The sequence below is a fragment of the Neomonachus schauinslandi genome, chromosome 11 (assembly GCF_002201575.2).
Source record: "Neomonachus schauinslandi chromosome 11, ASM220157v2, whole genome shotgun sequence".
NCBI classification, from domain to species: Eukaryota; Metazoa; Chordata; class Mammalia; order Carnivora; family Phocidae; genus Neomonachus; species Neomonachus schauinslandi.
In genome coordinates this window covers 75,558,188-75,585,497 of record NC_058413.1, presented here as the reverse complement: position 1 = coordinate 75,585,497, position 27,310 = coordinate 75,558,188, and positions in this window count along the sequence as shown.

Here is a 27,310-nt window from a genome sequence, read left to right as displayed (position 1 = left end):
TTAGTGGAATATTAGTAAACCAAATTCAAGAACACTTTAAAAGGATTATACTAAACCATGACCAAGTGGGATTTATCCCTACGATGAAAGGATGGTTCAAAACCCTACGATGAAAGGATGGTTCAAAAACCACAAATCAATAAATGTCATACATTAATAGAACAAAGATAAAAATCACATGATCATTTCAATAGATGCAGGAAAGCATTTGAAAAACTATGACATCTTTTCATGATAAAAAAACTTTCAACATATCATGCATAAAAGGAACATACCTCAACATAATAAAGGCCAGATATGACAAAACCACAGCTAACATTATACTCAATACTGAAAAATTGAAAGCTTTTCCTCTAAGATCAAGAACAAGACAAACATGCCCATTTTCACCATTCTTCTTCAATGTAGTACTGAAGGTTCTAGTTAAAGCAATTAGAAAAAACAAAGAAACAAAAGGCATCCAAATCAGAAAGGAAAAATTTAAATTGATATTAGCAGATGATATGATTTTGTATGCAGAAAATTCCGTAGACTCAACCAAAAAACTAATCAATGAATTCAGTAAAGTTGCAGAACACAAAATCAACAGACAGCAATTAGTTGCATTTCTATGCACTAATAATAAAACATCTGAAAAATAAAGAAAACTATCTTATTCAAATAGCATCAAAAATAACAAAATATTTAGGAATAAATGCAACCAAACAAGTGAAAGATCTGTACAATAAAAAACTACAAGACTTTGTTGAAAGAAATCAAGACAACACAAGTGGAAAAACATTTTGTGTTTATGAGTCAGAAGAATTAATATTGGCAAAATGTCCATATTTCACAAAGTCACTGATAGAGTCAATGAAATACCTATCAAAATTCCAAAGGCATTTTTCAAAGTAATTTTTAAAAAATCTAAAATTTGTGTAGAATCACAAAAGACCCAAATAACTAAAGCAATCCTGAGAAATGAGAACAAAGCAAGAGGTATCACACTTCCTAATTTCGAACTATACTCTAAAGCTATAATGAACACAGTATGGTATTTACATAAAAACAAACACATAGACCAATAAAACAAATTGGAGAGCCCAGAATTAACCTTCTGCATACAATATCAGCTAAAAATTGACAAGTAAGCCAAGAACACCCAGTGGGGAAAGGATAGTTTCTTCAACAAATGGTGTGGGAAACCTGAATATACACTTATAGAACAATGTAATTGGACTATTACCTTACACCACTCACAAAAATTACCTCAAAATGGATCAGTCTTAAATACACAACTCTCAAAAGTAAGCATAGGAAAGAAACTTCTTGACATTTGTTTTAGCAATGAGTTTTTGGATATGACACAGAAGTTCAAACAACAAAAGCAGAAATTAACAAGTGGGACTCCATCAAACTTACAAGCTTCTGCATAGCAAAAGAAATAATCATTAAATAAAAAGGCAATGTACTGAATGGGAAAAAAATTTGCAAACCATATAGTGAATTTGCAAACCAAAATATATTTTTTAAAAAATCACACAGCTCAGAAATAAGTCAATCAGAGAAAGACATGTATCATATGACCTCACTGATATGAGGAATTCTTAATCTCAGGAAACAAACTGAGGGTTGCTGGAGTGGGGGGTGGGGTGGGAGGGATGGGGTGGCTGGGTGATAGACATTGGGAAGGGTATGTGCTATGGTGAGCGCTGTGAATTGTGCAAGACTGTTGAATCTCAGATCTGTACCTCTGAAACAAATAATGCAATATACGTTAAGAAAAAAAAAAAAAGAAGATAGCAGGAGGGCAAGAATGAAGGGAGGGAAATCGGAGGGGTAGGCGAACCATGAGAGACGATGGAGTCTGAAAAACAAACTGAGGGTTCTAGAGGGGAGGGGTGTGGGAGGATGGGTTAGCCTGGTGATGGGTATTAAAGAGGGCACGTTCTGCATGGAGCACTGGGTGTTATGCACAAACAATGAATCATGAACCACTACATCAAAAACTAATGATGTAATGTATGGTGATTAACATAACAATAACATTTTTTTTAAAAATCACACAGCTCAATAACAAAAAACAATTTGATTAAAAAATAGGCAGAGGAACTAAATACACATTTTTCCAAAAAGACATGCAAATAACAAACAGGTATATGAAAAGATGTTCAACATCACAATATCATTTGCAATGAAAATCCAAACCACAGTGAGATATCACCTCACACCTATTAGAATGTCTATCATCAAAAAGATAAGAGATAACAAATGTTGGTAAGGATGTGGAGAAGAGTGATCCTTGTACACCGTTGGTAGAAATGTAAATAAATTGGTTCAGCCAATGTAGAATACAATATGGAGTTTTCTCAAAAAAACTAAAAATAGGTCTACCATATACCCAGCAATTCTACCTCTGGGTACATACCAAAAGGAATAAGAACAGGATATCAAAGAGATACATGCATTCCCAAATTTATTGCAACATTATTCACAACAGCAAAGATTGGAAAATAACTGCTCATGAATGAATAAATGGATAAGAAGATGTGGTATAATTATTCAGCTTTGAGAAAAAAGACATCCTGCCATATGTGACAACATCAATGGACCTTCAGCACATTATGATAAGTGATGTAAATCAGACAAAGAAAAACAAATACTGTATGATATCACTTATATGTGGAATCTAAAAAAGCCAAACTCATAAGAACAGAGTAAAATGGGATGTTACCGTGGGATGGGAAGTGGAAGGATAAAACAGATGTTGTATAGGGGGTACAAACTTGCTATGAGTAGTAAATAAGTCTTAGATATCCAATATATGGTATAGTGAATAGACAACAATATTGTATTATAATTATCAAACTTGCTAAGAGACTAGAACTTAATTTATTCTATTAAAAAGAAATAAGTATGTAACATGATAGTGATGCTAATTATCACTACAATGGCAATATTACAACATATAAATGTATCAAATTAACATGGTGTACACCTTAAATTTGCAGTGTTACATGTCAAATATATTTCAATAAAAAAAGAAAACAGGCTCAGAGACTTAAGTACAGTACTGAAAATCATAGCTAATAAGTGTCTGAACTAAGATCTGAACTTTGCCAGTTTGTTTACAGGATTAAGATCATTACAAAATAAATTATATAAATAGAATTCAAATGGGATTTGTGGTAAGATAAAAAATTGGTATGTAAATAAGGGAGCCAGTATGAAGCTGAAGCTAAATTACTGAGTTCCAATCTAGATGCTGATATCTAGGCTCATGGCCAGGATCCATCTGAGGGAAGCTTTCCAAATTCATGAGGGCTTACAATGCACATGAGGGAGGTTTGTTTGGGGTTAAGTATATTTTGGACATGTGGGCTTTTCTAAATTCATTGACCATATAATTTTATAATATCCATTATACACATCTACAGGCCTACCAAAAAATAATTATTTCTAAGTCTTAAATACTTGAAATGTACTTATTTGGAAATTTCACAGCTCTTTTTTTATCTATCTTCCATATAAAAAGACTAAGAAAAAACAAAAAGACCTAGGGTTATTGCAACTGTGTGATATTTTCAATGTTATGATTGAAATTAAACATAAAAATCTCTCCTAGATATACCATATACCTACTATTTCCCTGAGTCATTGCACATTGTTTCTCAATTTCTAGACAACATATTTGCTCTTTTATTGAAAGCTAATTGGAATTTGTTGTTTGAATACTTTTTAGATTCTCCAGTCCCAACGGAAGTGTTTCCTCACGTTCCTTTGTCTATTAACTACAGCTCCATGTGTTTGTGTTTGTGTGTGTTTTAAACTAGGCATTCAGGCACCTGGGTGGCTCAGCTGCTAAGCGTCTGCCTTCGGCTCAGGGTCCTGGGATCGAGCCCCGCACTGGGCTCCCTGCTCAGCGGGAAGCCTGCTTCTCCCTCTCCCACTCCCCCTGCTTGTGTTCCCTCTCTGTGTTTCTCTGTCAAATAAATAAATAAAATCTTTAAAAATAAATAAATAAATAAATAAACTAGGCATTCAATTAGCCAATCCTCTCTGCTAAACTTGTCTGACAAAACATCTGCTGTAGCAAAAGACAAATATGTCTTTCTTTGAAAGCCTATCCAAATGATTACCAGTGACATCTATTCAGAAGCCGGCTGTCTTGTTATGTCACTAGTATTGTCAAGCCCATAGTACAGCCTACTAAGGGCAAACCATTGAAGCTTTGTAGTGTATGAAATGTTTTTATCTTATCAGATCATGGTTGCAATATTCCACTTAACTAAGACATTTCAACTTGGAGACTGCAAAATATCTCCTGGAAATAGCTACACTATTCATTCATCAGGAGACCAAGATAATTAAGTCATCCATCAATACTGATGGTTGCTCGGATGTGTTGTTTCCATGTTGTCCTGACCTTGGGATGTCTGGTGTTAAGGTAAAGCCTTTGATGGATATGTTAGCAGTCATAACTACCTCAAGGCTTGAACAACCCAGTATGCTGAAAGTGAGAAAAACATCATATTTATCCTTCTGTTTTCAATCATCTTGACTTTCTCCTACAATGTGTCCCTTCAACACAACTACTCAAGTTAATTATTTCTTCTTGGTGTTCCTATAGTCCTTTCCAATATCCCTATTATAGTCCTTAGTACACTGTATTATGAATGCTTGCATGTCTCTCCTACTTTAATGTGATCTCTTCAAATGATTGGATTATATCTTAGCTTTGTTTCCCTTGAGCAAGCCTACGGACTGTCACATAAAAATTGATTGATAATGGATATAATTTTGAGTTTTATCATTATTTGGTATTAGTACTGCTAGAATAATATTATTCTTTAAAAGAAAAAGGAAAATTAGAAAAATAATCTATTGAGTACCAAACATGTGGCATAAAATATGTTAGAAAAGATACTATCTCACTAGATTTAAAACCACGTAATCTTGTTTAAGCCTAGACTATGCCACTTTGGAGCAGAATAATATTTGGAAAGTAATTTTACTTTTCTGTCAGTTTCTTCAACTTAAAAAAAAAAGTTTCATGGGGCACCTGGGTGGCTCAGTCGTTGGGCTTCTGCCTTCAGCTCAGGTCATGATCCTGGGGTCCTGGGATCGAGCCCCGCATCGGGCTCTCTGCTCAGCAGGAAGCCTGCTTCTCCCTCTCCCACTCCCCCTGCTTTTGTTCCCTCTCTCGCTGTGTCTCTCTCTGTCAAATAAATAAAATCTTAAAAAAAAAAATCCATTAAAAAAAAATTTCACAATGCATACAACCCAGGAATACTTTGAAAATAAAATGAGGAAAATTAAAGTGATTTTGAGCTGTAATGTATATCACAAAAAGAAGCTATGATTATTAGTTTTACTTTGTTAATTTTATCAAAATTCAATTTTTTTTCCTTGATCTATTTACAGCACTTGGCACAGCTAATCATCCCTTCCTCTTTAAAATACTTTGGTTTGGGGACACCTGGGAGGCTCAGATGGTTAAGTGTCTGCCTTCAGCTCAGGTCATGATCCTAGGGTCCTGGGATCGAGCCCCGCATCGGGCTCCCTGCTTGGCGGGGAGCCTGCTTCTCCCTCTCCCTCTACTATTCCCCTGGCTTGTGCTCTCTCGCTTTTTCTCCCTATCCACCTAGTTACTTTTTCTCAGTTACTCTTGTTTTATGCCCTTATATCCCTAACTGCTTAAAGCTGGAGTCAGTTCTTATATCTTGTGTCCTCTTAGTGATTAAAGAGAAAAAAAAGAAAATTGGTCCAAAATGGAGTTACTTGTGCTATGACCCATGTCTGCAAACCAAGACATAACATCTAACCTAATTGCAGTTTCAGCTTCTCTCAGGAATGTGACCTTCAACCAGTCAATCCAGAATTATATGATCAGCATTAATGAGGCAATCTGTCTGATAGACTCCCACCCCATCCTCACCCCCCAAAAAAGGAAAGTGACCTTGCTGAAACAGCCCACTCTGTTACAAACCTCCTTTTTCTGTTTCTTTCTGCCTATTAGAGACTTGTATTTCATATAATTTCTTGGAGCTCCTTTCTATTTGCTAGATGAGAGGCTGTCTGATGAATCATTGAATAAAGCCAGTTAGATCTTCAAATTTACTCAGTTGAATTTTTTAACACTACATACACCTCCTTTGGAGGGATCTCATTCAAACTTATAACTTTAAATCCCACCTGAATTTTTAAAACTTCTGAAGCTTTAGTTTCAACCCAGTCATCTCCCCTGAATGCAGATTCATAAACCTATCCATTAGGCATCTCCAAACTTATAACTTTAAATCCCACCTGAATTTTTAAAATTTCTAAAGCTTTAGTTTCAACCCAGTCATCTCCCCTGAATGCAGATTCATAAACCTATCCATTAGGCATCTCCACTTGGGTATTTAAAATAAATCAAAAACTTAGTAGTTCAAAACTAAACTTCTGCTCTACCCCCAAGCCACCTCCATCTGTTCTACCTACAGCCTTCTCAACCTTAGTTAATGGAAACTCTATTCTGCTAGGTATCGAACTCCCAAGTTTGTGAATTATTCTTTCTCTCACATTCCACATCCAATTCATTAAAAAATCATTAATTTTGCCATCAAAGCAGAGACTATATCTAATCATTTTCAGCACCTCCACTGCCACATGTTCATCCAAGCCACCCTCATTTTTACCTAGATTATTATAACACCTTTCTCATAGTTTTTTTGTTTCAATCCTTTCCCTAGCAGTTCTCTGTTCAAAGCCCATTTTATCTTACAAATAATAAAGCTAAAAGTGTTTACAAGGTCTACAAGCCCTATTTGATCTGTACCCTTCCTCATACTGTGACCACTATTTTCTCTCTGATCTCATCTCCCACCCTATCCCAATTCCTTCCTCTACTTCAGCCATACTGTTTCTCAAATGTACCACCCACATTCTAGCCTCATGATCTTTCCAATTCATTTTCTCTGCTTGGATGCTTGCACATCCCCACCAAGGTATGTTGAAGACTCATTTCCTCACCTTATTAATGTTGTTACACAAATGCCACCTTCTCAGTAAGGCCCTGACTATTCTATTCAAAATAACAACCACCAACATCCTATCACTCTTCCCTCTATAGGGGAGCAAAATATACCACCCCAAAATGTGTCTCTTTGGCATCTGGATTATGCCCCTGTAGGTTCTTCTTGGCTGTGAGAATTGCTCAGACTTTCCTTGCTTTTGACAACTTTGACAGTTTTGGCAAATATTGATCAAGTATTTTATAAAATGTCTCTCAGTTGGAATTTGTGTGATATTTATCTCATGATTAGGTTGGATTCATGGATTTTTGAGAGGAAGACCACAGAGGTTAAGTGACATTTTCATTACACCATACCAAGTGCAAGTGAAACTGTTTAAAAACAAAGTTGAACAAAAATCAAAGTGGCTTAATTAATGCTTCAGCAAGGCTCAATTTTATACTAAGTAAGGTTTTTCCTCTCTTCTGAAAACATCCTCTCCTCACTTCTTAGCCTTTGGTTTCAAGAACCTGGTACTCCCCGTGAAAATGACTAAGGAGGCTGGCAGCATATACACAATTCCTGTCATTTCCCTATAAAACCCCTTAGCCCCTTCCTCCAGGTAGGCTTGCAGTTTTTGAAGACCATAACCTGCTGCAGTCTCCTTTTCCTGGAAAAGCAATAAAGCTACTGTTCCTCTTCATCCCAAACACTGTTTTTGCATTGTATTTTGGCTCCAAAAGACAGGCTGGTTTTCCACAACACAAGCAGTGTCAGCATGACTTGTCACTGTTGATGTTATCTTTGATCACCTGGCTTAGGTAGTTTTTCAGGTTTCTCCACTGTAAAGTTAATTTTTCCCTGTCTCATACTATACTTTTTGGAATGAAATTACTATTATACCCATTCTTAAGGAGTGGATGGTTATGCTAACTTCATGAAGGGCAGAGTATCTACATAAATTATTCAGAATTATTATGCATGAAAGATTTTTCTATTCTCCATTGATTTCTTTATTCAACTAATTATATGCCAATATAGACTCTTCAATATTTATTTTATACTTTGAGTTATAATCCTAAACTACTTTATTTATTGGTGTTTCCAAATTGTACTAGTTTTGTCTATTGGGAACCTCTCAATTGGCTCCTATGTCCCTTTGACCTACTCCCACCAATGTGAAGCATTTTTGTTTTATCTTGTTTTACTTTTTTTTTGAGCATTTTTTTTACTTTCTGGAACTACAAGGTGTTTCAGGGTCAATTTGCATATTTCCTGTCCAGTCCTAGAAATGGCTATTTCTCCAAATGACCTTGGTTCCTTTTACAGAGGAATGGTATTAGAAACTAAGATTCGAGTACTAGTTGTCCATGTTGCTATTAGGCGTCATTGTTTCCAGGCTTTCTCAACTTTCAAAGTAAGACTATATGTGTGTATCCACTAAACCCATGGAGATATATAGATATGTATATTATATACATATGCAGTCTGTATGTATATTATGCCAAATATGAGTTCATACTGATATTTCCAAATCTAAACCATTACCACATGGATTATTCTAGCTTCTTCCCCTTGCTTATCTGTAACCAACTAGCCAATTAAACAATGAGAAACCTGGCTCTATCATCCAATATTCATGTATAATGCTTAAAAAAATTTAACCTCTACCCCCACAGAGTGCAGGATAGGGAGATTTGGCCAATTTGTGCACATTGCTTATACACCGTCCCTTTGCCTTGAGTCTTATAGACTCAACTCATTTTCAGACTTATTAAGAAAGCAACTATCTCCCCTCTGGCAGTGAGGTTGTTTCATACCTGTAATGCAATAGATTCTTTTCTCACATTTTGCATTCTGTCTTGTGATGCCACAAACTCCCGTGCTTTTATTTTAAACTTGCATGCATTTAGGTGAAATCTTTTTGTACTATAAAGTTCTATAAGTTTTGACAAATGCATAGTGTTGTATATTCATCATTACAATATCATGCATAATAGATTTATTACCCCAATAACCCCCTGCACTTTACCTATTCCTCCCTACCACAGTTGAACCCCTGATAACTATTAGTTTTACTGTCTCTGTAGTTTTACACATTCCAAAATATCATAATTGGATTCAAAGTACCTGGATTTTGCAGTCTGGCTTCTTTCACTTAGCAATATGCATTTAAGGCTAATTCATGTCTTTGCTTGGCTTGATCATTCATTCCTTTTTATTGCTGAAGTATCCCATTATATGGATGAACCCCAATTTTTTCACCCATTAAAACTCATTGAAGCACATCCCTTTCAGTTTTTTTGTTATTATGAATAAAATTGCAGCAAATGTCTGTATTTAGGTTTTTGTGTAGACAGATGTTTTCAATTCATTTGAGTAAATATTTAGGAGGTCAATTGTTGGGTCCTACGGTAAGACTATATTTAGCTTTGTAAGAAATTGCCTAACTGTCTTCCCAAGTGTCTGTACCATTTTGCATTTTCACCAGCAACACGAGTTTCTGTTGCTCTGTATTCTCAACAACTTGGTATTGTCAATGTTTGAATTTTAGTCATTCTAGGAGGTATGTAGTAAAATCATCATTTTAATTTGCATTTCCTTAATGAAGGTTAAGATGATTATCTTTTTTTTTTTTAAAGATTTTATTTATTTATTTGAGAGAGAGAGTGAGAGAGAGAAAGAGCACAAGAGGGGGGAGTGGGAGAGGGAGAAGCAGACTCCCTGCCGAGCAGGGAGCCCGATGCAGGACTCGATCCCGGGACTCCAGGATCATGACCTGAGCCGAAGGCAGTCGCTTAACCAACTGAGCCACCCAGGCGCCCAAGATGATTATCTTTTTATATACATGTTTTTCTTCTATATCTTCCCAGGGGCCAAAAAAAAATTCAATGGCAATCATCCTCCATATTCTAAGCAAATTGAAATGGCCAAAGGAACCATCAGATGCAGCAGTGAGGTGTCCAGGTCCTGTTTCCATCATTTAATCATTTTGGGGTTTTTTTGTTGTTGTTGAGTTTTAAGAATTTTTGTGTATTTTGGACAAGTCCTCTGTCATATATGTGTTTTGCAAATATTTTGTTCCATCTTGTCACTTGTATTTTCCTTCTCTTAATGGTGTCTTTCACAGAGAGGAGGTTTTAATTTTAATAAAGACAAACAATTTTTTTATTTCATGGATTCTGTGATGATGTTATATCTAAAACCTCATCAACAAACCCAAGGACAGGTAGGTTTTCTCCTATGTTTCCACTTAGAAGTTTTACAGTTTTGAATTTTACATTTAGGTCTATGGTCCGTTTTGAGTTATTTGAGAAAAAATTATAAAATCTGTGTCTAGACTCTTTGTTTTCACATGTCATTCAATTGTTTCAGTACCTTTTCTTCAAAGTCTGTATTTTCTTTATTAGATTGCCTTTCCTGCTTTGTCAAATTTCAATTAAATCTATGTGTGAAAGTCTATTTCTGGGTTCTCTATTTTGTTCCATTAATCTATTTGTCTAATCTTTCAATAATGCCACATTGCTTTGAGTACTATAGATTTATAGTAGATCTTGAAATCAGGTAATGTAAATCTTCCAACTTTTTTTTTTTTAGTATTGTGTTGATTATTCTAGGTCTATTGCATTTTTATATAAACTTTAGAAACTTTATTTTATATCTATATATAGCTCCCTGGGATTTTTGTTGGGACTACATTGAATTTATAAATCAAACTAGAAAAAAATTGACATCTTTTTAATATTGAGTCTTCTTATCCATAAACATGGAATATCTCTATTTTGATATTTGATTTCTTTCATCAGTGATTTATAATTTTCTGAACACAGATTCTGTATATATTTTATAAGATTTAAATGTTACTTCTCTGGTTTAAAAAATTGTATTTTAAGACCTTCATTTATATTGTTACTTTATATTTATATTATTTATATTTATATTTAAAGAAATACTTATATTTCTTTATTTCTATACTTATGGGAAAACTCCATCTAAACTATACTTATATTTTATTTATAAGCATATATAATGTATATTTAAATTAACTGTGTAGTTAATGTTAAGGTACTTAAGGTAGTACCTAGTACACAGTACACTAACTACATCTGACTGTAGTTCCAGTAACACTAGGAGTGAAAAGACTTGGTGGGGTAGATAGAGTGGAGGTCAGTAGTATCAGTTCAGCCACATTCTAGAGGTTGTATGAGGTCTGTGAAACCATTTTGAAAACTTTAAGTCTCTATAGTATAAAAGGTATGAATAAGAAACGCAAGCTACAAATAACTTTAGTATTTATAACTCTTGCTTATTTAGTGGAGAATGTCATAAGAATACATTTTAGAGATCACTGAATGTTACATATTAAACTCAATACCACACCGGTCCACCTCCCTTTGCTCTAAACCAACTTCCCAAATTATCTTAATTTTTACTAGATATAATAAAGTCTTTGAATATGGGCCAAAAATATGTATTTATAGACATTTGGTGTGAAGAACAGCTGGTACACCCTTAAAATAGTATATTATATGCATTACTCCTCATAAATGTTTTAAAACTCTCACTAAAGAGGAAGAAAGAAAACTTTATCCAAAGAATCCTATTTCAATGTTGTAGCATATTTGTAGCAGCATAGATCATAAATATATATTGAAATTCTATATAACAAATAGGAGAGTTACAAATGAGATCCAAAAGGAAACAAATCTTTTAAATTGCAGTACGTTTTTCACTTTAGAATTATAATGATCAACAATGATCTATAACAGATCATTACCCCAAACTGTAATAAATTCTCTCCCCTTATATCATAAGCACTTAAGAAGGACTTGGGGCCACCTTAGCAAGTTTTATATTTCACCTTGTCTTCAAATGATCTAAGATATACATTTATGAGCCTGTAATATGCTTAGCACATTTCTATGCAAGGCTGCAACTAAAATCTATCGCCAGGGGGACTCAAAAATTCAATAACGATTGTTCTCCATACTCCAACAGAATTGAAATGGCCAAAGAAATCATCAAATACAGATATTATATTAGTGACATTAGATAACTTCTCACGTTTAACCACCAGAGGAGAGGCAAGCCATAGAATCTACAACCTTTGAAAGTAGATCGTAGATCTTAATGTTTGTCTTCATTGATGTGTAATGTACTGAGTTACCTCTAAGTTCTGCTACTCATACATGCAGATAGTCTTCCTTACCGGGGAGAAGTCAGAAAGCACTAAGAAATGAATCTTATTCCACTTTTCAACAAATAAAATTTACTTGTGATCAGTTTTATATTATAAACATTATGCTTACAAATATATAAATTAAATCCAACAGCATAATTTCGCACTCGAATATAAAATGAGAGAGAGAGAGAGAGAGAGAGAGAGGACCCACCATTTGGAAAAGCCAGATCAAAAAAGCAGAGTGAAAAAAATAAGACTCTAAGGAACCAAAATAGAAAGTACATATGCATGGAACCATATTTAAATCTGAAACTCTGGTGCATTGTATTGCATTGCAGTTTAACACTTACATTATAGGATTGTAGTTTTACGGTTTTAGTATGCATCTTTAAAATTCAGAAATACTGGTACTACCACCCATGCATCATAAAGAAATATTCAACCATATGGGCTGGCAACTTCTTATGCCTCACATATGATTAAACAAGGAAATACAAAAAATGTTAGTTTGCACATGAATTAATTTTGGAATAGGCTGTAGATAATTTGCTAGACTTTGTAATTCATGATTTTTTTTAAAAAATATGGATATATTTAAAATAATAGCTAACATACATTGAGGATTTGCCACATGCCAGGAACTGAGGATTTGCTTTATATGCATCAATTCATTTAATCTCAATGACATTACTTAGACTGGTGTCATTATCTTCCCTCTTTTACAGGTAAAACTGATATTTACAAAGTTTAAGGAACTTGTTGTTCAAGATTTTATAGTTCATGTATTTAGAGACAGAACTGACATAAAAGTCAGACTGACTCAAAAATCCATTCTTTTAACCATTTTGCCATACCATGTTTACTGAAAATCAACTTTACATCAGTCACCGTATTAGTTAGTAGGGAAATAAAAATTAGGACACTCCCCCTTTCCTTGAGAAGCACACAACCTACAAAAGAAACATGGAAGCAGCATATAAAACTGTAGTGAGTTAAGTGTGATGATAGAGTTGAGGACCTCATACTGTGTGAAAAAACACTTCACAGAGGGGCTAATATTTGGAGAGTAGTTTCAGGAATCTTTAAGATTTTACTAGAGAGAGAAAGGGCCTACAAGAAGTTTCTAGAATCCTAAATATGATCATCAAGTAAGGTTGCCCTGCTTGTGCCACTTGGCAGAGATTTCATAGGTTGGTTTCAATAAAATGGTATAAAAATAGTAAGTGATGAGGGATGGGAGACATATGTTTTGCTAAAATTAGGCATTCTCAGTTTGCAAGAAGTATATGACTGAGGAGTAAGCAAGTCTGGGAAAGCATATTCTGCTGTTTCAGTTTTAGGAAGAAAGATGAGTGATTTAAACTCAAGATTATGATCCTTTGACATGCAATGGCTGAAGAAAGCAACCCCAAATCACTTAGGCATTGCAGAAATGAAAACCTTTTATAGTTCTTCCTTTTTACCAAAAGAAAGTCTCTCCCTTAGCTATTGCCCAGGCCTACATTATTCAGACTCCTTGTTAAACCACAATATCTGTAGTCTCTATCTGGGTTATGAAGTATTATTTGGATACCTTTAGTTGCAGAATTATTTTCTGTAAGATCCATCAAGTGAGCAAATAAACATCATTTAACGCTCTGGGCATTGCCTTAAGGGGGTGGGGAGATGAACAAAGGAAATAATTATTGGTAGTCATTACACAAGTCCTCTTAACCATATTGAGAATTCTAAGATTTAGCTGAGAGGAGTGATCATGTTTCTTGACAGAAGATTTTCCAACACCTTTTCTAAGATAAGTTTTTTCCAACAGGGCTTTCTAATTTTTGCATTAGGTTCCCAGATCATTTTGATGGTGTTAAAGATGCAGGATAAATCTCTAGGCATATAAAAACAGGGATCCTTACTTAGGACTGCCCAGTTGCCCTATCTGTAGGCTAGAATATTATCTATTATGCTTTTGTGTACTCCAACTTGACTGTTTTTAAATGGCTACCTCTAGAGGTATAGTCTATGGTTCCTGTGACATTGTCTGTCTGGTTGATTCTCTTGTAACCATAGCAGGAGGACCTGACCACAAATCAGGCCTCTTTAAAATCATTCATCACAGGTAAATAGGGGCAAAAGGCTACATTTTAATAGTCTTTTTGACTGGTCAATCTATCTTGTTAATCCCAAATTCTTTGTTTCTGCTATAATTTCAAGTTTTTCAAATATGAATAAATTATTATCTATATGTGGGACATATTTTTCTTGCTATTCAGTAAGTCTGGTAGCACTTTCTAAAGCCTTTTTGTGTCAGATTTCATAGTATAAACAGGGAGTCATCCCATTCAATTGTTGAGTATAAGAGTAAAATACTAACATACTGGGAAATTGTTAAATATCCAGGATTTATTATTTATGTATTGGTTTAAGATTTGTAGGAAGTTTGTGGTAGCTTCAGTGGAACCTTGGGACATGATTGTCCAGGTGTATTGTTGATTTTCCAATATGAATACAAACATACTGTCTATCAGGGTGAACAATGTTTCTAAAGAAGGCAGAGCTTAAGTCAACTACAATGAAATAAATAGCATTAGATGGAGAGGCAAAGAGAATAGTACTGGATATTGAATGATGAAGGAATGAAGAATGACAATTCAGTTAATGGCCTGAAGATACTAAATAAAGCAATATCCTAGGCTATTAGGAGGTGGCGGTGTTTTTAGCAAGCAAAACATAAGACGTGGATAATTAACCTCTCTAAATTAACCTCTCTAGTATTCTAAGCGATGGGTTGGCAAACCTTTTCTATAAAGGGTGAGATAGTAAATATTTTAGGTTTTGCAGGGCATATAGCTAGCCTCTTTTGCAACTACTCTCTTCTGCCATTGTAGTGTGAAAGCAGCCCTAGAAAATATATAAATAAGTGGGCATGGCTGTATTCTAATAAAACTTTATTTAACAGGCATTTGGCTGGATTTGGACTGCCAACCCCCACTCTATAGTCAAGGCTTCTTGGGAACTAATAGGCAGAATTCTAAAAATTATCTACAGTTGTCTTCACTCTTGTCTTAACCACCCCTTTGAATTTAGGCAGAACCTCATGCAAATGTGATGGATATAATGAAATATTATTGCTATTATGTTACACTATAGGGCAAAAAAAGAGCATTTGGATGTGCCAGTCCAAACACACCAGCCCTTCAAAGTTAAAGCATTTCCTCCAGCTAGTAGCTTATGAGAAAATCAAAGAGATTTGAAGCTTGAGAAGAATTTACCACAAGGTTTTCCATTGCTTAGATGGAGAAGGCCTGTGAGAGGAAACTTCAAGCTCTGAGAGCAGCTTTCACTGACAGCCAGTGAGAAAAACAGGGATCTCTGTCTTCAGGTCACAGGAGACTGAATTCAGCATATAACCTGAATCAGCTTAAAAGCAGATTCTTTCTTAGAATCTCCAGATAAGAGCCCAGCATGGCCAACACCTTGATTCCAGCCTTATGAGCTTTAAATAGAATAATCAGGTGAAATTATATGGACTTTTGACTTATAGAAATATGCAATAATAAGTATTATTTTATGTTCTTAACATTGTGGTAATGTTTTTTTTACACAGAAATAGAAAACTAACAATATGACCTATTTATGGATATAGTATTGAAGTTTATGTAGTAGTCTAGAAGGGTCAATGGTAATCTTGAGTGATCCTTCACTTGAGTGTACATGAAATATTTAACAGTTTTGAGCCCACAGACTTTCTGGGACTTCCCCAAGTTCTATCTGGAACCTGGTGAAATATCCTGACAATAGTTTTATGATGACAATAAGGAGCAGGTAACCAAGATTCCTCCTTCTACAAAATCTAAAAATAGGCCATCCGAACTACATCTGATATAGGATTCCATTTTCACAATAAGGATTTCCTGAATATATTCAAGACACTGAATTACTGAGGACATAGCATGCCAAAGATCCTAATGAGATAGTTGAGGCAGGTAGATGTTGAGGGATTTAGCAATACCTACCATGGAAACATATTTTTGACTCAAAGGAAGATAGAATGGGAAAGTGGTGAGAATTGTAGTTGACATGGTACCCTCTATATTTATAAGAAAATCTGTCTCTTTTCTAAAATACAAGCTAGGAGTTGAAAGATAGCACTGAAGAAGGTTAGAACAAGTCCCTTAGAGGGTAATTATAGGGTCAGTCATAGGTAGTATTCTTAATTTTGGTTGCCCTATTTGTATTGGCTAGAACTGAACGGTTATAGCTAAGAGCTATAGTCCCTGAAGGGTAGAGATTTACCATTTTTCTCTTTATTTTCTAACCAAGTTAGACTTTTCTGGCTTAAACTCAGCTACAAATAGATTTGACAGAGCACTTGATGTGAGAGTTTCAGGTCCAAGACCTGACTCTTTAAGAGTCATAAGACAATTCCTGAAGTCTAAAAGAGACCTATCTTCTTGCTGCTCATATGATTGAATGATTCATTCAACTTTGACAAGAAACCTTTGAGGGGTGGCAGCCAAGATCACCTTTCTTACCCTTTGGGACTTCCTGTAGTCTAAAGATGTATATTTTAATTATTAGAGCTTTTTTTTTTTCAGTTTTTCAGAGAGTGGATCCACTGATCTTTTCAATTTATCCCTGAGATCCATAGGATCAATAAAAAAGATGGACCAATTGATATAAATCAGGTAGCCTAGGGATACAACTCTGGGGTAGTCCTGAATTCTTTAATAATTATCTCCTTTTTATTTTGTGGAAAATATTTAATGATATTCCAAAACTTTGAGAACCATTGTTTTAGAGTGTATTACCAAACTACAGCTCATGAGCTAAATTAGCTCTGCTGCCTGTTTTTGTAAATGAAATTTTATTGGAAGATAGCTACGTCCATTTGTTTATGTATAAGGGTGTTTTCACATACAGAAAATACTGAGTAATTGTAACAAAGACGATATGTCCCACAAACCTGAAGTATTTATTCTCTATAACATTTTAGAAAAGGGGTATAGGTTCTGGTGTCCACCGTCCTGGATTCAAATCCTGGTTCTACTACTGATCATCTGTGTGATTGTGAATAAGTTACTTAACCTTATTGTGTCTATATTTGTTCAACTGTGAGATGTAGTAATACTCACACAGCTTTCTGTACTATGAATAGAATATAATAGGTCCTCTAAGGACACTATATCCTACTTAAAGGGTCTATCCAACAAGAAGATCTAACAATTGTAAATATCTATGCCCCTAACATGGGAGCAGCCACTTATATAAGGCAATTAATAACAAGAGCAAAGAAACACATCGACAACAATACAATAATAGTGGGGGACTTTAACACCCCCCTCACCAAAATGCACAGATCGTCTAAGCAAAAGATCAACAAGGAAATAAAGACTTTAAATGACACACTGGACCAAATGGACTTCACAGACATATTCAGAACATTCCATCCCAAAGCAACGGAATACACATTCTTCTCTAGTGCCCATGGAACATTCTCCAGAATAGATCACATCCTAGGTCATAAATCAGGTCTCAACCGGTACCAAAAGTTTGGGATCATTCCCTGCCTATTTTCAGACCACAATGCTTTGAAACTAGAACTCAATCACAAGAAGAAAGTCGGAAAGAACTCAAATACATGGAGGCTAAAGAGCATCCTACTGAAGAATGAATGGGTCAACCAGGAAATTAAAGAAGAATTAAAAAAATACATGGAAACCAATGAAAATGAAAACACAACTATTCAAAATCTTTGGGATGCAGCAAAGGCAGTCCTAAGAGGAAAGTATATAGCAATACAAGCCTTTCTCAAGAAACAAGAAAGGTCTCAAGTACACAACCTAACCCTCCACCTAAAGGAGCCAGAGATAGAACAGCAAATAAAGCCTAAACCCAGCAGGAGAAGAGAAATCATAAAGATCAGAGCAGAAATCAATGAAATAGAAAGGAAAAGAACAGTAGAACAGATCAACGAAACTAGGAGCTGGTTCTTTGAAAGAATTAACAAGATGGATAAACCCCTGGCCAGACTTATCAAAAAGAAAAGAGAAATGACCCAAATCAACAAAATCATGAATGAAAGAGGAGAGATCACAACCAACACCAAAGAAATACAAACAATTATAAGAACATATTATGAGCAACCCTATGCCAGCAAATTCGATAACCTGGAAGAAATGGATGCATTCCTAGAGATGTATCAACTACCAAAACTGAACCAGGAAGAAATGGAAAACCTGAACAGACCTATAACCACTAAGGAAATTGAAGCAGTCATCAAAAATCTCCCAACAAACAAAAGCCCGGGGCCAGATGGCTTCCCAGGGGAATTCTAGCAAACATTTCAAGAAGAATTAATACCTATTCTTCTGAAACTGTTCCAAAAAATAGAAATGGAAGGAAAACATCCAAACTCATTTTATAAGGCCAGCATTACCTTGATCTCAAAAGCAGACAAAGACCCCATCAAAAAGGAGAATTACAGACCAATATCCCTGATGAACATGGATGCAAAAATTCTCACCAAAATACTAGCCAATAGGATCCAACAGTACATTAAAACGATTATTCATCACGACCAAGTGAGATTTATCCCTGGGCTGCAAGGTTGGTTCAACATCCACAAATCAATCAATGTGATACAATACATTAAGAAATGAAAGAACAAGAACCATATGATCCTCTCAATCGATGCAGAAAAAGCATTTGACAAAGTACAGCATCCTTTCTTGATCAAAACTCTCCAGAGTATAGGCATAAAGGGTACATACCTCAATATCACAAAAGCCATCTATGAAAAACCTACAGCGAATATCATTCTCAATGGGGAAAAACTGAGAGCTTTCCCCCTAAGGTCAGAAATGCGGCAGGGATGTCCACTATCACCACTGCCATTCGCATAGTATTGGAAGTCCTAGCCACAGCAATCAGACAACAAAAAGAAATAAAAGGCATCCGATCGGCAAAGAAGAAGTCAAACTCTCACTCTTTGCAGATGATATGATACTTTACATGGAAAACCCCAAAGACTCCACCCCAAAACTGCTAGAACTCATACAGGAATTCAGTCAAGTGGCAGGATATAAATCAATGCACAGAAGTCAGTGGCATTCCTATACACCAATAACAAGACAGAAGAAAGAGAAATTAAGGAGTCGATCCCATTTACAATTGCACCCAAAACCGTAAGATACCTAGGCATAAATCTAACCAAAGAGGCAAAGGATCTGTACTCAGAAAACTATGAAATACTCATGAAAGAAATTGAGGAAGACACAAAGAAATGGAAAAATGTTCCATGCTCATGGATTGGAAGAACAAATATTGTGAAGATGTCCATGCTACCTAGAGCAATCTACACATTCAATGCAATCCCCATCAAAATACCATCCACTTTTTTCAAAGAAATGGAACAAATCATCCTAAAATTTGTATGGAACCACAAAAGACCCCGCATAGCCAGAGGAATGTTGAAAAAGAAAAGGAAAGCTGGCGGCATCACAATTCCGGACTTCCAGCTCTATTACAAAGCTGTCATCATCAAGACATCATGGTACTGGCACAAAAACAGGCACATACATCAATGGAACAGAATAGAGAGCCCAGAAATGGACCCTCAACTCTATGGTCAACTCATCTTTGACAAAGCAGGAAAGAATGTCCAGTGGAAAAAAGACAGTCTCTTCAACAAATGGTGTTGGGAAAATTGGACAGCCACATGCAGAAGAATGAAACTGGACCATTTCCTTACACCACACACAAAAATAGACTCCAAATGGTTGAAAGACCTCAATGTGAGACAGGAGTCCATCAAAATCCTAAAGGAGAACACAGGCAGCAACCTCTTTGACCTCAGCCGCAGCAACTTCTTCCTAGAAACATGGCCAAAGGCAAGGGAAGCAAGGGCAAAAATGAACTATTGGGACTTCATCAAGATAAAAAGCTTTTGCACAGCAAAAGAAACAGTCAACAAAACCAAAAGACAACCGACAGAATGGGAGAAGATATTTGCAAATGACATACCAGATAAAGGGCTAGTATCCAAAATCTATAAAGAACTCATCAAACTCAACACCCAAAGAACAAAGAATCCAATCAAGAAATGGGCAGAAGACATGAACAGACATTTTTCCAAAGAAGATATCCAAATGGCCAACAGACACATGAAGAAGTGCTCAATATCGCTCGGCATCAGGGAAACCCAAATCAAAACCTCAATGAGATACCACCTCACACCAGTCAGAATGGCTAAAATTAACAAGTCAGGAAATGACAGATGTTGGTGGGGGTGCGGAGAAAGGGGAACCCTCCTACACTGTTGGTGGGAATGCAAGCTGGTGCAGCCACTCTGGAAAACTGTATGGAGGTTCCTCAAAAAGTTGAAAATAGAGCTACCCTATGATCCAGCAATTGCACTACTGGGTATTTACCCCAAAGATACAAAAGTAGGGATCCGAAGGAGTACGTGCACCCCGATGTTTATAGCAGCAATGTCCACAATAGCCAAACTGTGGAAAGAGCCAAGATGTCCATCGACAGATGAATGGATAAAGAAGAGGTGGTATATATATACAATGGAATATTATGCAGCCATCAAAAGGAATGAGATCTTGCCATTTGCAACGACGTAATGGAACTGGAGGGTATTATGCTGAGCGAAATAAGTCAAACAGAGAAAGACATGTATCATATGACCTCACTGATATGAGGAATTCTTAATCTCAGGAAACAAACTGAGGGTTGCTGGAGTGGGGGGTGGGGTGGGAGTGATGGGGTGACTGGGTGATAGACACTGGGGAGTGTATGTGCTCTGGTAAGCGCTGTGAATTGTGCAAGACGGTTGAATCTCAGATCTGTACCTCTGAAACAAATAATGCAATATATGTTAAAAAAAAAAGAAGAAGAAGAATGTAGCAGGAGGGGAAGAATGAAGGTGGGGAAATCGGAGGGGTAGACGAACCATGAGAGACGATGGACTCTGAAAAACAAACTGAGGGTTCTAGAGGGGACTGGGGTGGGAGGATGGGTTAGGCTGGTAATGGGTATTGAGGAGGGCACGTTCTGCATGGAGCACTGGGTGTTACACACAAACAATGGATCATGGAACACTACTTCTAAAACTAATGATGTAATGTTTGGGGATTAACATAACAATAAAACAATTTTTAAAAAATGAATATAATAGGTCCTCTAATCTTAATGTTTTTAATACCTTATTCCAAGTGAATACACTATTGTTGAGAAAGGTTTTTTTAATTATTAGGCATTGTCAAATATAACTGCATTAATCATCACTGTTGGCCATTTACCGTGTGCCAGGCAGTGCGTGACATGCTTTAGGCATATATCATTTAATACTTAAAACAGTCTAATGAGGTATTAATTGCTACACTAGAACAATGATGAAATGAAGGCTAGCATGAACTTTTAATGATTATATATATAAATTTCACAAGTCTTGACTGCTAACACATTCAGACTCCAGATACTTGCAGTTGTATTTTCTTCAAGATACTATAGAAAGGATAAGTGGTGATTATCATGGTTAATACGCCCATATACACTTTACTTTGTAAATGTAACAGTGAAATCTCTGTCAGTGTGTAACATTTACTTAAAGCTAGAGCAGTGGTCTTAATTCAGTTTAAACAGAAATTATGAGGGCCATCAAGTGGCTTGGTAGATCTCCTTACTAGACAGCAGGACTAGGTAGTATAACAGAATCGTTGAGGGCATTGTGAAGTGTGCTGAGCTGATGAAGACTTCAGAGGAAGAATGAATTAAGTTTATGAGCTATGACCCATTTTAAAATATCATCCCCATTCTAAAGATACCAAAACTCTAATAGCTGACCTAATTTTTTTCAATGTCATAAGAAGATTGTCAGAGACAGTGTTTTAAACTTAGGTTTTCTGAACAAAAACACGAATTTGAAAAGATATATGCACCCCTTTATTTATTGCACCATTATTTACATTAGCAAAGATTTGGAAGCAACCTAAATGTCCATTTGTAAGTAAATGGACAAAAAAAAGATAAACACAGTGGATTATGATGCAGCCATAAAAAAGTATGAGATCATGCCATTTACCACAACATGGATAGACCTACAGGGTATTATACTAAGTGAAATAGGTCAAAATGAAGAAGACAAATACCCTGTGATTTCACTCATATGTGGAATCTAAAAAGCAAAACAGATGAATAAACAAACAAAAAGTATAGTCAGACCTACAAATACAGAGAACTAATGGTTCTCTAAGGAAGGAGTGTGGGGGATAGGAAAAATGGGTGAAGTGAAGTGGGAGATACAGGCTTCCAGTTATGGAATGAAAAGGTCATGGGAATAAAAGTCACAGCATAAGGAATATACTCAATGATACTATAATGGCATATGGTGCAGATGGTAGCTTCACTTGTGATAAGCACAGTGAAATGTATAAATCTGTTGAATCACTAAGTTGTATACCTGAAACTAACATTTAAAAAAATTAAAAATAAATTTAGGTGCTCTGTTTCTTAGCCATTTCTCTATACTGTCTTACATATTTCTCATGGCACTTAAAAGGATAATCCTATATGAATCAAACAATCAATTTTACTCCATTCAACACACATTCTATAAAAAGTAGCAACTATATGATATTTTGCTCAGTGCTGTGAAGATATAGAGACACTAATACAGAGAACTCTTCTAGGAGGTTGGGATCTAGGAGAAAAGGTAGACATTACATAAATAAACAGGACTACAATGATAAATGTTATTAAGCACAAACAATATGTTCTGATAATACCTTCAGCCAGAATAAGGTAAAAGATGGGATGCCTGGGTGGCTCAGTCAGTAAAACATCTGCCTTTGGCTCAGTCATGATCCCAGGGTTCTGGGATTGAGTCCCAAATGGGGCTCCTTGCTGAGTGGGGAGCCTGCTTCTCCTTCTGCCTGCCCTTGTCCTCTCTCTCTTTCTCTCTCTGAAAAATAAATAAATAAATAAATAAATAAAATCTTAAAAAAAAAAACAACAGAATAAGGTAAAAGATCTTTCCCATTGCTATCTTAGTTTCCTATTGTTCAATATGATAGTAATACCCCAGTTACTTGGGATATATTGATTCCAGAACTTTTGCTAGTTCATCCACACAACTATGATATATCAAAGTTCACTTAAATTTTTATAATAATATTTTTCCACATTTGCTAAATGAATACTGGTTATAAGCCATAGATGTATGATGTAATTATAGGATGTATAACTTCCAAATCTGACAGAAAATTATCAAAGATTAATAAATTTTAACTGTAACTTACCCTACCAAAGATACATCAGACCAAAATGCACAAACATGGCTGATTCTCAGAACAGCATCTATAAATTAACAATAAAAAAGTTCCCAATTAGATTACAGATGATGTACTTTGTAATTCCTTACATTTTCCCTGATTTTATGTTTAACATGAAGAAATCAATCATGACATCCCTATCTAGAGCCAAACCAAAATGTAATTCAGTATGAAAACATTAATCTTTGTAGTTAGTACAAATGCTATAAATTCTCTGTTATATCATAATTCATTTTATGTTAAAAGGGAGAAAAATCATCTGTGTGGTAAAGTTAAATTTTACCTCAAATGACAACTAATGTAGAGATGCATCAGAATACTCAGAAACCAGTGTTTAAACCACGATTTAAAATAGTGAAATTGATATGTGATGGATATAATGTTAACTATATTAGTAAACTACTAAGAAGTTTAAGAATACCCCAAATACCCATCAAGAAATCTAGAAGTCGGGCGCCTGGGTGGCTTATTTGGTTAAGCGACTGCCTTCCGCTCAGGTCATGATCCTGGAGTCCCGGGATCGAGTCCCGCATCGGGCTCCCTGCTCGGCAGGGAGTCTGCTTCTCCCTCTGACCCTCCCCCCTCTCATGTACTCGCTCTCTCTCATTCTTTCTCTCTCAAATAAATAAATAAAATCTTTAAAAAAAAAAAAGAAATCTAGAAGTAACCTCAGGGTTGGATAATTGGAATATGATAATTTAATGACAGAAAAATCTAACCAATTATATGCTATTACAAACAATAGGAATGTTATCTTAAAAAGAAAAAGAAACAAAAAGATTGAGGAAAACAGAGTGAGAGAGTGACAGAAATGGAGGGAAAAACCAAGAGAGAAGCAATTATTACCAGGAACCTTCTTGGGAGGGAAAGTCTTGATTAAAAATGTTGTAGTTTCCTTGGCTTGACTATTTCTAACCTATTATTTTCCCCACAGACTCCTTTGAGATTTTGACTACTACTTCAGAAAGATGCACTGTTTCAGAGAGGTTATAATCCCTCTAAATTCCATTTATGGGCTGGAGGTTAAGAAGACAGGTTATAGGGGCGCCTGGGTGGCTCAGTTGGTTAAGCGACTGCCTTCGGCTCAGGTCATGATCCCAGGGTCCTGGGATCGAGTCCCACATCGGGCTCCCGGCTCGGCGGGAAGCCTGCTTCTCCCTCTCCCACTCCCCCTGCTTGTGTTCCTGCTCTCGCTGTCTCTGTCAAATAAATAAATAAAATCTTTAAAAAAAAAAAAAAAAGAAGACAGGTTATAGAAGCTGAAAATTTTATGAACCTTGTTAGTTGACAGTGTTTCCTATCTGCTCTCATACACTTTCAGTGCCCCAGGAAAATCAGGTTTCTAAAAGCCAGACAGACCATGAAGTGTGGTTAATTTATCAATATAAATATTGCTTTGTGGGGTCCTTTCTAGATTGGCACCAGGTTTTTTTATGGGCAGCCTTTTCTTTTGCTATTAACCTCATATATGAACACTGAATCTTTAAAAACAAAAATTACCAAAAATAAAAACACAAAATTTATGATCTACTGGTACTGCTTATGTGTGAATTATTCTTGACTATAGAATGAGCAAGCTATCTATTATTATCAATAAGAACGTTCCTCACTAAAATTTCAAGAAACATTATTCTGAGGTATCACTTATCTCAGTGAAACTTCTGAAATTTATATTCATATATATTTTTTTTTTCTGGAAAGAGTTTTTCATTTCCAAACAATTTTGAGTGAATTCTTATTTAAATCCTGATGTTCTCATCACTGAGTTAAAGAGGATATTCAGTTATTCCTTGCCTGGCCTTTCCTCTTCATCAGAAATTATATTAAATAATACATTTTTCAATTTACAAAATATAGATAGAAAGATGTTGTCATATTATAATGGGTACCATCTCTCTCATTCAAGACCTTACTGGTTAGGTAACCTAGAATATCTGAAATCAATATGAAATCAATACTACTATGTCAAGTATATATTGATATTTAAATACACTCTTATTATGATCCATGTAGGTATACACCTACTACAGCCAACAGTTAATGTTTGCAAAAGCAAAGAAAGGTAACTTTACCTGGAATTACACTTATGGAAAAATGGACAGGGTGAAATGTGAACGTATTCACTAAGTCCATCATAATGAGTAGTGCTAGCCTGGTTTAATACTTTTATTGGGACTTATGCCACAATAATATAACTTTTTTTCACTCCAAATTGCTACCCAAAATAGTTTAAAAACTAAGATATCAGATTAACAGCTATGCCAATAAGAAATGGCAGTACCCTTAATGATTCTCAGAGGGTCCTTTTCTTGTTTCAACAACACATAACATTGAATTTATGCTGATAATAAGAGAAAGCCTAAGAGAAACAAACAACTACCTAGGTAAGGGTAAAGCCAGTATGGTACTTAGAGAGGACTAAAGTTCAATCCCATGCTAGGACAACTACAAAGCAAGGATATAAGGGAGGTGGCATGGTCAAGACTTCCATGTGAAGGCAGAATAAAGGTCCTCATCTTTGCCCATGTTTGATTATCATATCAACATGCATGCCCTTACAGCAGTTAGAAAGACTAAAATTAGCAAGACAAGGAACAACAAATGTTGGCAAGGAGTGGAGAAAGGGGAACCCTTTTACACTGTTGGTGGGAATGCAAGCTGGTACAGCTAATCTGGAAAACAGTATGGAGGTTCCTCAAGAAGTAAAAAATAGAGCTACCCTATAGCCCAGCAATTGCATTACTGGGTATTTACCCCAAAGATACAGATGTAGTGAAAAGAAGGGGCACCCACACCCCAATGTTCATAACAGCAATGTCCACAATAGCCAAACTATGGAAGGAGCCAAGATGTCCTTCAACAGATGAATGGATAAAGAAGATGTAGTTCATATATACAATGGAATATTACTCAGCTATCAGAAAGGATGAATACCTATCATTTACATTGTCATGGATGGAACTGGAGAGTATTATGCTAAGTGAATTAACTCAGAGAAAGAAAATTATTGTAAGGTTTCACTCATATGTGGAATGTAAGAAATAATGCAGAAGATCATGGGGGAAAGGAGAGAAAACTGAATGGGAAGAAATCAGAGAGGGAGAAAATCCATGAGAGACTCTTCACTCTGGGAAACAAACAGGCTTGTAGAAAGGGAAGTAGGTGAGGGGATGGGGTAACTGTGTGATGGGCATTAAGGAGGGCACGTGATATGATGAGCACTGAGTGTTATATGCAACTAATGAATCATTGAACACTACATCAAAAACTAATGATGTACTATATGTTGGCTATTGAATTTAAATTAAAAAAAAACCTCACAGATTAGCAATGAAAGCTAATCCCCATTTCATATTTGCTTTCTCCATTTTATGCTATTTCTCCCCCAAAGCCTTTTGCATTTACATATCTGTGCTAACTAACCCACATGCTCTTCTTTCTTTTACTTTTTTAACTAAGTTTACATTTCTGTCAAGATTTCTAATTATGGATTCCATGATGTCAAGGACCAAATTTGTCTTCCTGGTAGTTTTCATGTCAGAGCCTACTAGAACTTGTTTTGAATAAATAAGTGAAAACATGAACTTTAGCACTATCTCTTTCAAACGCCTTCTCCATTGGATTTAAATACCTCTTCCTTGTTTTGGCATCTGAACACATCTTTACCGTAACCTATGACATTGTACATTCATATTTGTTTATTTCACTGATTAAATTTTGAGGCTAGTAAATACAGTGCGCTCCTTAACATTTCTAAAAACAAAAAGTAAAGGAGGAAGATAACCAGGATTTATTGTTACCATGGCACTTAATACAGAAACCAT